Source organism: Nelumbo lutea, chromosome 7 (assembly GCF_056320005.1).
Source record: "Nelumbo lutea isolate HS-2025 chromosome 7, American lotus-T2T, whole genome shotgun sequence".
Taxonomy (NCBI): Eukaryota; Viridiplantae; Streptophyta; class Magnoliopsida; order Proteales; family Nelumbonaceae; genus Nelumbo; species Nelumbo lutea.
In genome coordinates, this window is record NC_142690.1 from 61,922,755 (window position 1) to 61,929,040 (window position 6,286).

A 6,286-nucleotide genomic window follows, 5' to 3' on the forward strand; every position below is an offset into this window, starting at 1 on the left:
CACAAATGAATTAGGTTTTTAGGTTTGGGGTTAAACATGGGAAAAATCACGTCATTTCAAAATTATTGGGAGGTATTTTTGACTTTGTGCTAGTTTCAAAACATGTCTGAGCGCATTAAGCCAGGTTGTGAACTTACAATTTTACTTCTGAAAACAAAAATTCGGACCAATTTTCAAAAATGACACCAAATGGGTCCAGTGTCTGAAATGCAAGTTTTTTCAGACACCAAAACCTCTAAAAAGTGTTAACAAACACTACCTTGAAACATCGAGCCTGGGAGCAGAGGAAAGAAATAACTGAGCTTTTTTCATTCTTTGAGCAATCTCAGACAGACATCTTCTGCGTCGGGTCCAGGCTAGATTTGTTGAATACAGATCTACCAACAGTGCACTACAGCTGTATATTGGCAATATTTCCTCATGAAAGGTAGCATATAAATGCAGAAGATAATCCCAATGTACAACTCTATTGTCCTGTGGGTAGGGGATCCAAGCTCGGGTTATCACCTATGATAACGATTATAGCTTATGCCCGAGTGTTTTTTGCCATTAATTGAGCTACGAGAATTTAATTACACAATATTTCATATTACATAAAAATACAATATTTTATATGCATAAACATCGGTGAAGCAGGCCAGGCCGGGACTTATAGATGAATGTAAAGCTCATCTTGTATATCCACGCAAGTTGCACTCATGTGTTTGGAGATAGATGCAAAACTCTAGTTTTCGTAACTAGGCAATGTGAGGCTTTATGGGCACTCAACTTGCATTGATCTATATTCTATAAACAAGACTTGTGGTTACATATATTAGTCATTATGTGTGTTAAGGGAGGAAAGAGAGAGCCTGGTTTTGACAACAAACCAGAATTTCTGGGTTGATTGGACAGAGCAATTACATCAGAATTCCTGGGACCGACAAACAAATAACACCACCGGCTGACGCTTCATAGATTGTTTTCACTGCTATAGGCTTGGTAGTTGTGATTTGTGATGAATCCTGAGTTAAGGCAGTTGAAGCCAGTAATCTAGGGATGAACCAAAAGCCATATCGGAATCGCAATTTAAGCAAGATAAATGCTTACATGTCTCTGCTTGACCAATAAGGTGGGATGCGACCAGATAATCCAGAGTGACCTAATCGACGAGCCTCGATTCAATATAGTAAACTAAATAGGGTTTGTATTGCCACTTGCGTGGTTAGTGGCAGACTTTACCAGTCTGTTTTCTTGCTAGCAAGTCTTTCCCATGTACTGAAAATCATGTTTCTTAGCTGCGTTTATGCTCATATTTAGTATATGCGTATTCGTGTCTATGCTAAGTGATCACGGATAATTTAGCCCGTTCAATAATGTAATGACACGTGTAGTAATGGAATGATATGGCGATACTTTAGCAACCTTGGACATCTCAGCGATCCTAGTCACCTTGGGCGCCTCGAGTCATCCAGCTAGATCGAGGCCCAAGCAGCTCACTACATCCATCGACCTGCCGATGTACCTCCTAGAAGCAAGCTAGCTGTCTCTGATTTCATCGGGATCATGGCATATGTCAGCAGATTTTATCTTCTCGCCGCCTGAATCGAACGAACCTGGATAAGCCTTATCAGCTTACTCGGTATCTATCTTTGGGTGCAAAGCTAACTCCGGGTTACATAAGCCAGTGATCTTACACACGATTTAGCTTTTGCATCTTCTTACATTCAAAGCTATCAGCTCTCTCAAATCTCCATCGCTAAGTTAAGCATCGAAGTGCCCACACCGGGTAAAGCACCCTGGAACACTCTAATACTATATTCCTACAGCTCGACCAGGCAACATCTCTAGCCTGACGTCCGAGCTATCCTCTTGTAGGGAGCAACTAGATCGCACATCATTAATTGGTATCGTTTGTGGGAACAAGCAACAAAAAGTCGTATTCTCACTACCTTCTACTACTACGATTTCAATGGCATCTTCAAGCAACAACCAACCCGGCAACAACAACTAGTTCATAGGGGGAAAGACCAGCCCGATGCATATCCTGAAGTCCCTTCCGTGACCATTGGGTAGTTCACAGTGTCCCTGACCCTGCTAGGCATGCTAGTAGTGCCAAACCTAGCTTCCCCCTACACCAACTGAACGGTCCTCTCCCTCCTGTTAAACCATTAGTGGTTCCTGTTGGGACCGACGTACATCGATTCATTGAATTGGTGCAGTATGTTCATGACTTGACCTCTAGATGCGGACATGGAAGGAAAGATTTGCTGCCTTGGTAGGAATGCAATAACAGCCACAACTACAACAACCCCAATAGCAATAGTAGCAGTACTAGCAACTCGACGATCAACAGCTCAGCAATAGGAACTAGGACTAGGCCCAGGACTCACCTCGTCGCATTGACGATTGAAACCAGGTCTCGGTTGAAGAACACGGTAGAGCCATGACACCCATAAGAACTAAAGGCAACAACTCAATTGAGGTGTCAAGGAGAAGGCGTTGTCGACGTACACGCCGCAACATTGGGAGAAGCCACCTTGCTCCCACCAATAACAAAGCGGTGGATAGAAAAGGAGAGGTGAGCCAGGTTGCCACCTAGCTAGCAGCAAAGCAAGTGACTTGCACCTCCCCTCTTGCACCTGAGATCCTTACGGCCCCATGGCCTAAGGACTTCAAAGCCCCAATCGTAGAGTTACGACGGCACAACAGACCTAGTCGACCACATCAGTAGTTTCCAGGCCCTGATGCAGCTTCACGGGGTGAATGACACAAGCCTTTGCATGGCCATCCCGATGAATTTCTAAGGTATAGCTCGGATGTGATAATCGGGACTGGCCGCGGGCTCAATAAAAAGTTGGAACTAGTTTGTAGATCTTTTTACAACGCACTTTGCCACTAGCAAGAGGTGCCCAAAATTAGTGACCTGCCTACTAAACGTGGTCCAGCGACTAGACGAGATGTTCCGTGACTACAACAAGAGGTTCAACTTGGAGCGCCTCCAGATTCCAAACCTCGATCCAACAATCCAACTCACTGCAGCGGTCAATGACGTTTTCCACCTTGGCTTGCATTGGGAAGTTGAGTTGAACCCTCCATCTTCTATTGAAGAGTTCCTCCATGAGGCCGACAAGTTCACCAAGGTGGAGGAGGCACTAGGATCCCGGTTAGAGCTGACTGGGAAGAGGAATCAAGCTGAAGAAGAGGTAGGAAGCAACAAACAACGACACAAGAGTATGTCACCGAAGAGAAGCCAGTAACCCCTCAACAGGTGAAGCAGGTCGCCAAGAAGGAGTAGGTCCACCCACCAGAGTTCTAGATCAGGTCAGCATTTAAGAACTCCTATAGTCGAGAGCTAGAGTTACACAACCCTCATTGCAAAGAGGGGTGAAATTCTGATGCAAATAAAGACAACCGAGTGTGTGAGATGGCCACCTAGGATGAGAAGCGACCCCGCCAACAGAAACTCGAATAAGTACTATCACTTCCACTATGATATAAGTCATGGTACAAAGAACTGCAGAAACATGAAGGATGAGATCGAGGAGTTGATCCGTCATGATTACCTGAAGTGGTTCATCAAGTGCGACGGTCAAAGCCAAGAAAAGTGCTACAGTCAAGCAGGAACCAGGACGGAGGTTAGTCACCTTGGGATCTACCACCACCAGAGCGACCTATTTGCGGGGTAATCAACATGATCATCGGAGGTTCGATTGTGGTAGGATGTACTAGTGCGATAGGGAGAAACTCAGTCCGGGAGCTCGAGCACGAGGACGAGAAGCCGCCGAAGCGCCCTTAAGTGGAGGAAGTTATATACTTCATTGAGGATGATGCTCGTGGGTTCTAGGATCCACACGACGACACCCTCGTTGTCAAGATGATAATCAATGACTTTGAGGTAAAGCGGATTCTGGTTGACATCGAAAGCTCAACCAACATCCTCTTTTTGGACGCCTTTGAGAAGAAGCAGTTGAAGAGGAAAGATTTATATCTAGTTGATGTCCACTTGTAGGATTCAGAGGATACGTGGTAAGGCCTCTAGGCCGTATCAATGTGTTGGTCACAGTAGGCTTGGACCCTAACTCAGTTTATTTTGAGCACAACTTCCTAGTGGTTGCAATTCTGTCCCCTTACAATGCCATCCTAGGTCAGCCCATCCTGCATGCACTTCACGTAGTGGTGTTGACCTACTACCTCTCGATGAAATTCTCGATGAGGTTCGGAGTAGGGGTAGTACGAGGTGACCAGCTCGAGTCGCACAAGTGCTATGTCGTGGCTCTAAAAGGCAAAGGAAATCTGGTAGACGACGTCAACTTGGAGCCACCCCTAGATAACACCGATGAGCGAGCCCACCCAATGGAGGACACCATCCTGGTCTTGGTCTTAGACACCGAGCTCAAGAAGACGGTCTAGATCAGAGCTCACATCGCAGAACCACTTTGGTTGCAATTGGTAAGTTTCTTACTTGCTAATTTAGATGTTTTTGCATGGTTGACAATAGAAATGCCTAGCATAGACCCCTCTGTCATTACTCGTAGACTTAACATGGACCCTTTAGTTAGACCAGTCAGGTAAAGGAAAAGGAACCTCGCCCTAGCGAGGTGGAGGATAGTTGATCCAGAGATCGGGAAGCTTCTCGCAATAGACTTTGTTAGAGAGGTCCAATATCCGAGTTGGATAGCCCAAGGTTCAAAGTATCAACATGTATTGGCCTGTATCGGTCGATACGTATCATGCCGGTGGCTTCCCGATAGTTGTATCAGGTCAACCACTGGTTTAAAGGTAGTCGGGCCTTAAACTGGCCCCTTTGAACCAATTTCGACAAAAAGTGAAACATAAAAAAAAAGCATTGACACAGGACTTGTGTCAATATTTAGAACCTTGGAATAACAAATTAGTGTTTGTGAAAAAAGCAAAAGGTAAGTGGCGCATGTGCATCGACTACATCGACCTCAACATAGCCTACCTAAAGGATAGTTTACCGTTCCTCATAATAGACTGCCTGGTAGACGCAAACTTGGGGCACGAGTTGCTGAGGTTCATGGATGCCTACTCCAGGTACAACTAGATTCAGATGAACCCAGAAGACCAAGAAATGACTGCCTTTGTAGCCAAATTAGGCTTGTATTATTATAAAGTAATGCCCTTCGGATTGAAAAACACTCGAGGAAATTTCTAATGACTTGTAGACAAAAATTTTGCACCATTGATTGGACTCAAGGGTTGGGCCCATTAATGACTGCCTTTGTAATCAAAGATCATTTAGTATAAATGTTGGGCCCATTAAGAGCCCATATTGATGGACTCAAGGGTTCACTGTACTTGACAGTGAATTCGGCCAGGCCTTTTCACAGAGGTTGGGCCGAGCCCATGTGAACTTATGTGAGGTAATTGTTGGGGTTTCACGCCATACAAAGTGAACCTAAATGGGCCAGCAACTACCTAGGGACGTAAGCTATTTACTTAATTGGCCTAAAGCCCATGATTAATATGATTAATTAGGAGTCATGTGACATGGGTGAATATGGGTTTGGATAAGGGTCTGGAGCATCCATTCTGATAAGAGGATAAATCTTATTTGCTAAGAGAGTCCAAATCCAAATAAAGATTTGGATTAGGAACCTCCTAATTCGATTAGAGGTGATGTTCCTTAAGGTTTAAGAAATGAGAGTTTGATATGCTCCAGATCATTCTGCTATCAGCTCTTTCTCTCAGCTCTTGTCGCCCCAGAAACCCTAACTGAAGAAGGTTGCCAAGAACCCAGCTCTGGAACACCCGGGTAACAGGGCTTTTGAAGCACGTAGGAAGGAATATCAGGAATAGGAGGAGAAGAACTCTCTTGCCTAGTGTTACGTTGTAGCATCTTTAGACAACTCGATCTAGAGACAATTCGATAAGATCAAAATCCGCAAAGACATTCTGGATAATCTAAAGACTATGTATGAAGAGCATAATCTTTCTGCCAGACAAAAGGTCCTCAAGCTGTTGATAACCACAAGGATGATTGAGAGCTAGCTAGTCCATGACCATCTCATGCAAATGATTGGATATATAAACGAACTGGAGGCTCTTGGATCCCAGTTAGATGATGACACCAAGACTGATGTCGTCCTAAACTCCCTGCCTCCCTCCTTCAATCAGTTTGTCATGAATTATAACATGAAGGTTAGCTTTTAAGAACTTATCAATATGTTGTAGAGGACTGAAGAACTAATTAAGAAGGATAAGTCAGTCGCCATGCTTGTTGAAGGTGGCAAATCTGGTAAAAGAAAGAGAAAGGGCAAGAAGATACCTCAGAAGAAAGCAG